Consider the following 10,539-nt stretch of genomic DNA (forward strand, 5'->3'; position numbering starts at 1 on the left):
CCAAATCAGCTACCATGGGTTGGCAGACCAGAACGCCGCCTCATAAAGAGGAAACATCGCCTCTACAACAAGGCTAGGAAAAGTGGAAAGGATGCTGACTGGCGTGCGTACAGAGTCCACAAAAGGGAAACCCAAAAGGCTCTCCGAACTGCAGAATGGTCCCACTTAAAGCGTACATTGCAGGCAGGAATTGAGCAGAAAAACAACAAACCCTTCTGGCGATACATCAAGGCCAGGAAGCAGGACAACATCGGAATTGCTCCACTAAAAGAGGGTAACAAACTACTCACCGACAGTACAGACAAGGCGGAGGCCCTAAACCGACAGTTTCGGTCGGTGTTCACAAAGGAGCCCCCCGATCCGGATCTCCCACCTCTCACCACACCCAAGTATCCCATCATGAGGAACCTCATTATAGATGAGAAGGGAGTTGAGAAGTTGATCCGTGAAATCAAAGTCAGTAAGGCTAGCGGTCCAGACAACCTAGCAAATCGTGTCCTTCAACAGTGCTCAAACGAACTTGCCCCTGCAATGACCCATATATCCAAACAATCAATCCTGACCGGTGAACTCCCTGATGACTGGAGGAATGCCAACATCACACCAATATTTAAGAAGGGTAATCGCCATCAACCCAGCAACTACAGGCCAGTGTCGCTCACGTGTGTGTATTGTAAACTGGTTGAGCATATTATCTGCCGCCACCTCACGAACCATCTCGAGGAATACAACATACTGACACATCTACAACATGGCTTCAGGTCAGGACACTCCTGTGAATCTCAGCTACAAATTACCACCTATGACATCACCAGCATGTACGGCAGGAAGCTACAAGTGGACACTGCCATCCTGGATTTCAGTAAGGCCTTCGACAAGGTTCCCCATTCAAAACTCCTGTACAAACTAGAGAATTTCGGTGTGAACCCCGACATACTAAAATGGATCAACGCCTTCCTGACATCACGGACCAAACGAGTACTTGTAGACGGCAGCCATTCAACACGAGTGAAGGTAGATTCAGGGGTCCCCCAGGGGACGGTCCTGGGACCTTTACTCTACCTCTGTCACATCAATGACTTGCCCGACTGCGTAACATCTACTGTACGTCTATTTGCTGATGATTGTCTGCTATACCGTCCAATTGGATGCCTCCAAGACCACCTGGACTTCCAAAAAGACCTCAAGTCCTTGGAAGAATGGGCAACGAAATGGGGTATGTCTTTCAACGCGTCAAAATGTTATATCCTGAGAACATCAAGATCCAAATCGCCTAGTGCCTACAACTACCAACTGTCGGGCCAATTACTCAAAGAAGTAGAAGAAAATCCATGCTTGGGGGTGACCATTCACAACTCCATGAAGTGGGACTCTCATATCCGTATCACAACCAACAAGGCAAATTCCACTCTAGGATTCCTAAGACGAAACCTACGAAAGTGTCCAGTGTCACTGAAACTGACAGCATACAAATCGTTGGTGAGATCCGTCCTTGAATACAGCTGTACGATATGGGACCCTTACCAACAAAACAACATCCACTCGCTGGAAAAGGTACAACGACGGGCTGCCCGATTTATAACATCAAACTATAGAAGGGACAGCAGTGTAACAGAAATAATGGACACTCTAAAACTAGTACCACTAAAGGATCGCAGGAGAGACCATCGGCTTGTCCTCTTTTATAAGATCGTGAAAGGGCTAGTGGCCATACCTGTAGATCACATATTGACTCCATCAAACACCCGTACCAGATCAAAAAATAGTGAAAATTACCGACACTTCCAGTGTAATACGGACATATTAAAAAAATCTTTTTTTCCTCGAACAACAACAGAGTGGAATAATCTACCAGAAGACCTCGTCAAATTGCAAAAACTTAAGAGCTTCAAGACAGCACTACAAATTGAAACAATATAACTAAAAGCGCACTCCTCCAACCCTGGAATTTATACTCAAATTTGAGGTCTTCCAGTAACATACAGATACAGAAGGGCCTGCACAAGAAGAACAATTAGACTTGCTCAAGTCCAGAAAATAATCACATAAACTAAATGCGAGTCTAATATTGACAGAGCGTAGAGCTTTTCTTCCCCACTCCAATACACACATTTAAAACAAAAGTGAAAAGAATATAAGCAAAAGTATGTAGGTTAAATGTTGCAGTAACTTAATTAACAATGTCTTATCCCCTATGATAATCTCACCCCACCACCACCCAATTACAATTAATTCTTGTACCTGTACTGTGCATGTCATATTCTTATATACATTTTATCTGAAGTTTGGAGAAGAGTTTTAAGTGGCTTTTGAGGCAAGATTACCATAGGTCAAAGATAGAAGAATGTGAACCAACTTCCTCCACCTAACAAGTTATTTTAAGAGTCAATCAGAGTAAACCATTATCTGTTTTTGTCCATACCAATGAAACAGGAGTTTTTGATAAGAATGTTAAATTGAAACAAAATCATACAATCATACAAACTTTCAAACCCAACAAAATCGTGCTGTCATCAATATCCACTGCTTCATAGACAAGTCCATAACAGATGTCCATGTCAAAATTTAGTAAATTCAGACTTAATTCTGTGGTAAATTATACAATTGTGATTGGTTATATATTTCTAACAGAATAATTCAAATCAAATAAATAACCTTTAATTGCTCAAATATAATGACAAATATATTTAGTTTGCAACACTGAACATATTTTTAAAGTTAATATCTATGCAGCGTTTACAATTACCAAGATATGCAATTCCCTTTTAAGGTTAAAGTTTATTTATGTGGCAGGGTTCAATTGTACATAGGATTAAGGTCGCCTTCTAGCTTTGAGCTAGAGCGAATTTTCCTTTAGCTTAGTGGTAGAGCGTCCGACTAGGAACCTGGAGAACGAAGGTTCGATCCCCGGTGGAAGCACACTATTCTCTTTCCTGTTACATTTATATTTAAAATAAAAGAAAGGTACTGAAGTGTTTAATGAAAGGTCAGCTTAAGCATCCTCATCATGCATGTATGCATTCAGGAGAGCAACCCTACCTGCATCATTAATTTAAGTATTAACCATATAATAGTTTTTGTTACTGAGATATGGACTTACACAACTTTTCTTAATGTGCACTGATGTACAATGTAGATGGAAGTCACTGGAGTCTAAAACGTAAGTCAAATTCAGCATCTACACACATTAATCAGTGTCCCTATAGCTGTGTCATTGATGCCATCATTATGTATGTAGTACATAGATGTACCCAGAAATGGACCCAACACTTTTTCTTTATGGGAATGGAGGGCGAGAACGAATCCATTTATTCATCCTCTGCAACCTTCGTTGAGTAGGGGCTGGGAATAAAAAATGTAACTTGTGAGCAGAGACGTATACGTTTCTGTTGTGAGGCAAACATACAAAGATGAAGATAAATAACAACATACATATTTACATCAGTCAATGATTTAATTTCATAAAAAAAATATCAATATGCATAAAAGTTAGCAAAACAATCACTACAACAAAGTTATCAACAAGTATGCTGTCATTACATATATCTACATACATGTACATATATTTGATGGAACAATTTAAAACATATTTTTTTTAAACAAAGCAATGCACAGGAATACTGAATAAAATATAATCATCATGAAATATCATGACTCAAGACCAGTTTTTAAGAAACTGATGCCTGTTTTGGACACCTGTGACCTTGAAAGAAGGTCAAGGTAATCTACATGATGAAACTTTAAAGTATTTATCCCAAGTACTTGCTGACCAAATATAAGGGCCCTGTGATTTTCAATTTAAAAAAGTAATTTAAAGAAAAAGTTGACAGACAGACTTATGACAGACACTTCACTATACCATAAGATTATGACAGTTTGTACCAGAGGAGCTTAAAAGTGTATCTGAAGTTCATGAACCATGATATTTGTCTTTCCTTCATTCTGACTGTATGGCCAAATCAGAAAAATCACAACAATTATCAATCACTAGCCACGGTATACATGTCATTGGTCAATGCTCTTTTTAATTAATGTCCAACAATATGGTATTTTCATCGTCATATATGCAGCAATGTCTTGTTTTCTCCATTCAAAGGCTTAGGAATCCCAGAAAGACAAAGCTCTTGCAGTGTCTTACATGACACTGCATCCTGATGGTAGGTCTGGATTTGCCAAGAAAAGTTGGACATTCTGGAGAAAAAATAAAAATAAAATATTGTCATGAATCAGACATAGACACTGTAGATATGATAGTTGTAACTGTATGATATGCTTTTGTGGGAGAATAGCAATATATACTCTGCGAGGTCACCCATTCAATTTTTGAAATTTGACTAAAAGTTGGTTCATACTAAACCTACAATAAAACATAATATACCTTGAATACATCAGCATCATTTCATAGAAGAAACATATATTTTAAGTATATATACAGATCCCACTATGGAACTTCGAAACTGTGTTTATGATAATAGGACTAATTTATTATAATAACACCTCATTTTGAATATACTTAAGCTAACCACCTGTTTCAGGACTGCCAGTCACTGGTAGTGAATTACAAAGCAAGTTTCCATCTCATGGTTTGCATGTCTTTAGAAAGCTTCTGTTATTGTGTCTCGAGGATGTCGCTGAATAAAGAGGACAATTCAAATAACAAGTTAAAACTATGACGGGTTATCCATATAAATCTTGACATTCCATTTAGGTAACTAAACAAAATATTAAATTCTTTTATTGATCAGCATGAAGTTTAATTGTAGTGTGTTTAATATGTCTTTGTATTAAATGTCACCTAAGTGACAGGCATCTGGTTTCAAAAGCATATCCGATGGTCAGTTTACTGGAAGTAGTAAACTGATTGCATAATTATGAAGTCTATAATTTTATGGTGCTTAATTACTGAATCAATAGACAGAGTTGTTAACTATACATTAGGTTTCCTGCTTCAGTATTTTACATAATTAACTATAACATCAATCATATAATAAATATTGAGCCAAACAAGAAATGTTGTTTGTTTCCAGTTACCCTCCCTAATGATTTGTGCCTCCTCTATTTTTTGTCAAATTTCAAGGAAGCACTGTTAAAGTCAGAATCACTTCCTACATAAGCGTTGTGAAAAAGGAAAAAACATTAACTACATCTACATGTACCCAACCCTAATTCCTATTTTTGTTCAGACATGTAACAGGAAACCATCCTATTTTTTTATGCCTACCTATTATTTTGGTAAAATTTCAAGGAAGCACTTTTAACATGTAACAGGAAGCCAACCTGATTTTTTTTTGTTAAGCCTTTAACAAAATAAATAGCTCAGACTTACAATCTACATTTGACACTTGAGTTCAGTAATGGACAGATCAAATTATGGAATTTGTACCCGTAATCAATAATTGAAAAGGCAAGCTGATCAATTTTGAGTTATATTATCAAGTATTGGCCCATCACTAGTTACCATTAGATGTAAAAAAAAAATAAAGAGACAAACAAGAGGCCTAGAGGGCCTGAATCCCTCAACTGGATATTTAAACATCACGGGAACATATTCTGATTAAATACATCATGTACTGCAACTATAGGCTCTGTCTCTCAGCATATTGAAAGAGAATAATTTAAACACTTATCAATATTTCCCCCCTATTGGACCCCGCTCCTCTGCCCCCAGGAGGGTCACACCCTCTGTTTATACAAAATTGGGTCCCCTTTGACCAAGGATACTCTAACTCCAGGCCAAATGTAGTCAAAATCCACTGAGCTGTTCGACTTCAGGACAAGTGGACACCAAGGATGAAGCTTACCAAGTTTAAAAAGATTCATTCCCCGGTTCTTAAGAAAATATCTTAAAGTTTACAGACGGGTGGTGACCTAAAAATAATTTACACATACCAGCATATAAACAGTTTCAAACATTGTGAAACATGATACATTTTTATATGCACTACCTCCATTGTTCAGGAAATGCCTCTTCACTGTAGGAGTTGTTCAGGTATCAAGGAAGTAGACGGTCTGCTGTCAAAAACCAGTGATCAGGTTGGCAAACTGGCACTTCATAACACTTCATGCTGACCGAACCAGACCTACAACAATTATGTCATTGAGATTTCAGTAATATTTGCTAAATGTTGTACATAATGCACATGAAAAAAAATGATAACGACTTAAAACAAGTATTTCAAATTAACTTAAATCAAAGATATGTTTGATAATTGGTCAACAATATTGACATCCAATATCACTCAATAACCACTGTTCCCATGAACTATAGCTATAGATTTATCATCTCCTATATGAGACAAGTTTTAATATGACATCTGCAACAAATGCATATGAGCAGGCTCGGGTTATGCACATTTTCCTCGAATGAGGCATACTTGATTGAATCTGATGTCATCATCTAATAACAGTAGAAAATTTAAATCTTGATTTTTATGCTAATTTCAGGCGGTTAGTTTTAATTAGCTGATCACGGTATGCTGTTCTGAAAATGAAATTCGCATCCACTTCTCAAATTTATCAAAATTAATTATGAAGCATGAACAGGAAAAAAATGTACATATGGTTCCGAGGTATTTGAAATCCTTACTGTAAATATTGAGATAAAAATCATATAAAACATAAGGGTATTGCTACTTTTTTGGTAGTAGACTAATACCCTTATTTTTTGTATGATTTTTATCTCAATTTACAGTCAGAATTTCAAACACTTGTGATTGGATACTTGATATCAAAGTTTTACTTTCTACACAACGTATTAAACGTGTCGCAACCTTCCAAGACCGACTTGTCCCTTTGTCAAGCTATGACAACACCAATATCAGTTCTGTATTTCAGACATGCATTGGTAACGAACCCCTTTGTGCAGGGTTAACATTTTGCCAGTTACCAAATACTTGTGGGATTTCGTTATGGCTACGGCATCCTAACTATAAATATGACGATTTTCTGCTACGATACAAACAATTTTGGCTCAAACCTAAATAGATTACAGTTCAATTGCTGTCATAACCAAGACTTACCGCACTGTCGACTGCATTCCAAAATCTACTGCCACAATCGGGTATGTTTCCGGTTTAAGGGAGCGAGCATTATTTTCCGCGAATTTCGTTGGCGATTTAAGCGCCGGCTGTTGTCTTAATGAGAACTAAAATTCTAGAATTTTAGTTCCTCAATAACACGACAAGCGGCGCTCCAGTCATAAACGATGTCGAAATCGCGTGGAATGAACACGCAATAGATTTGTAAACGAGTGAAACAATACAAATGAAAATAGAATTAATACAAAGGAACATAGAATTAGATTCAAAACCAGAAGTAACTAATTCTATAACTTATCAACTAGAGAAATAATACAAATGTACATAGAATTAGATTCAAAACCAGAAGTAACTAATTCTATAACTTATCAACTAGGGAAATAATACAAATGTACATAGAATTATATTCCAAACCAGAAGTAACTAATTCTATAAAAAAATAATTATGGCGGTGATCCCCTTCCATATCAAACAACATAAGTTTGCAGGAAAGCATGAATACAAGTACTTAATTATTCAATGGTAACCAATATGTCAGCGACCGACAGGAGCCGGGCCATTCTACTATGTAACAGACTGCACTGCAGTGGGCCGGAACACTGCGGGACAGCAGTGAAATAATATAAAGAAATAATGCTATAAAAATATGCAAATATGTATCTTACACTTTACGTAGAGAAAAACGCTATGATAAATGTTTTAATATTTATATCACATATATATTTTTTATCTTAGATATATATATCATCCCGATTTGCTTCATTTACTGCACTGTACCGGATTCCCAAGCCTAGCAGCAAATCAATGGCATGTGTGAGGGCTACAAGTGTGTTATGAACAGTAGTGCTATTTATAACAATTGATTACGGTTTCCTTAACGTAAGCACACATACATGCTTGTACTATTGGGTATTGCCTATGAATACATTGGCGTCATACATTATCACCCCAAATCAAGTTCCAGAATTAAAGATAGCTAAACTTTATAATGTATCCTACATACAGATGTACTTGTTTCTAAAGATATGCTAAATTCGATACATGTACTATTCAAAATTATAATACATACTATTACTGAGGAAAAAAAATGACCGTATTTCACGCTAGATTAAAGATAACAATGTATCTACGTGAGACCCAAGGCTAGTTTATCGGTATGTTTTATACACAGCATACAAACTTTATGTAAGAACACAGTAAAAACGTTTTTGATTCGTCGAAGTAATTTTGCGAGACAATAATGGTTTAGTTTAGCTTAGTATTATTGAACGTCCAATCAACAGCTATGGTCATTTAAGGACGGGAGAGAAAATAATAAACAACTCGAAGAAGATACAAAGACGTTGCATATAACAGGAGAGACGTGAACGATGAATGAATAATACATTGTAGATTTTTAATCCTGTAATGATAGTTTGATATTTTAATATTAAACTATAGTTTATATACAATGAGTTTGCCTTGCTGCCTATGTTTTCTGTAATGTAAGTTGTGTGTATTTATGTAGTTGCCAATTAACATGTATGTTAATGAGAGGAGAGGGATGCTGCTGATTGACCAATCAGCGTCTGCCTGAGGGAATGCCCTGTTAGGGATTTGGAGCCCCCACAGCATAGTTTTCTGAATCATTGAAGGAGATTGTTGCGCATTATTTCTCGGCTTTTCAAGTTTAAAATTCCTTGAAAAACTAACGAACATCCTTGGATTTACCTGTGTAATATAGTCGCTAACGATATTTGGCTAAAAAGGACACCCTAATAGCTACAATTAAGGTATATCTTGGTTACCGTAACCTCTTTTGACTTTCCTCCCGAGGAGTTGGATGTGTTATCGCCATCTTGGAACGTACTTTGTAACAGGATTTCTCAAGTGTTTCTGTTCGTAATAGCCTCCCCGCAACTGTTTATGTGACGTGTTTCCTTTAAACCTCGCCTGAGTGCTTCGTATAGACCTACCGACGATGTGTACGCTGTGCCTTTGTGATTAAACTTTGTGCTGTTTACGTAACTGTACAGTATACTTTGTTACTATCGTCGAAGACGTTTTGTTTACAATGGGCAGGAATACGAGGCCTGTGCCGTACGACCCTGGATTATTCTCTCAACGTTCCGTTTATGTTTTGATCTCGGCGTATGGGGTTAGTTAAGAAGTTACGGGAAGCGAGAACTTCTGCCCCAGTCGCACATCACAGGAGAGTTGCGGTATACCATAATGCATCGCGGCAAGATGGCGGACAGGAAGTTTCACGAGAGTCTGTAACAACAAACACCACTGCATATCAACACGAATCCGAGTCGTCGAGTAGTAATAACCATTTACTCTTTGGTACAAGCTTAACAGATAGTGTAGCTACACTACAGGAGTGCTATCAGCGACTGGAAATAGAATAGACTCCCAANTACGCCGATTGTAATAATAAATTTATTATAACTCGATCATTACAGAGGTGTATTATAGTCATATTAACAACATATCTTCTGATGTCGCTTACATTATAGGTTAATATTCGAGATATTGTCTGAAGACGCTTTACGATCTGTAGTGTTCTATTCACACACGTTTGCCACGCCGCCGATCGTAATAATAAATTTATTATAACTGGATCATTTTTTTTTCAAATATCGAGCTGAAATTTGGAATATATATCAATAAAAGCCTTACTAATAACACATCTTCTGATGTCGCTTACTTTAGCAGGTAATTGTAACAAATTATCTGGCGACGCTTTCTTCACTTTACATGCTAATACACACATATGCCACGCCGCGATCGTAAAAATTCAATTCATTTGTTCATTTTCTGCTGGTAAGCCTACTTAATATCTAGAGGACATAACAACTCACGACCCAACATAACTAGGTTTGGACTACATTCAGTACTACTATGCCTAGTGGCACCATACGTATACGCCATCATCACATAGGGTAAGTGATCATTCCTATTTTCATTGACGAAGGTCGATAGCATTTGAATTAGGGCACGATTCAACCTTTCCACAAGTCCATCGGATTGTAGGGGGTTGTACTAGTTTTATCTATCCCTAACTTCTCTCAATAGCTTTGAATAGGTCCGTTTCAAACTCACGACCTTGATCTGTATGGATACCGACAGGTGCACCAAATTCTGCAGATACACTATGTGGCTAATTTGTCAGCTACTGTTTGTGCGGTGTGATTTGCTACAGCATATGCTTCCGCCCACTTGAAGAAATAATCTCCCACCACTATAATGTAAGGATTTCCATTCTCCATAGTTTGAAGCCCACCTAGGGTGTACATTTTATATAGCAATTCGCTCTAATGGAGCCCTCACTGGAACCGAAGAGGACAGAGGGGCTCGGCCTCTTGTAGGACCAGACTTCCTGCGGGCACATGAGTCACAGGCCTTACACCAGTTCTTAACATCCTTTACTAGACCGGGCCAATAAAACCATTTCTGGTTGCAGCTTTTCTGGTTTCACAGGAGTCTAGCTGCTCTCATCCTGCATGGCTTCTCTAGTGGT

At 37.5% G+C, this 10,539-nt stretch overlaps 1 protein-coding gene across 1 annotated transcript in view; it reads right to left on the minus strand.

The window, feature by feature from the left end:
* LOC110449769 (monocarboxylate transporter 9-like) overlaps window positions 1-10,539 on the minus strand; it is a 68,578-nt gene that overhangs the window by 41,676 nt on the left and 16,363 nt on the right. The window lies entirely within an intron of this gene.

This window comes from Mizuhopecten yessoensis, unplaced genomic scaffold (genome assembly GCF_002113885.1).
Source record: "Mizuhopecten yessoensis strain PY_sf001 unplaced genomic scaffold, ASM211388v2 scaffold4819, whole genome shotgun sequence".
Lineage (NCBI taxonomy): Eukaryota > Metazoa > Mollusca > Bivalvia > Pectinida > Pectinidae > Mizuhopecten > Mizuhopecten yessoensis.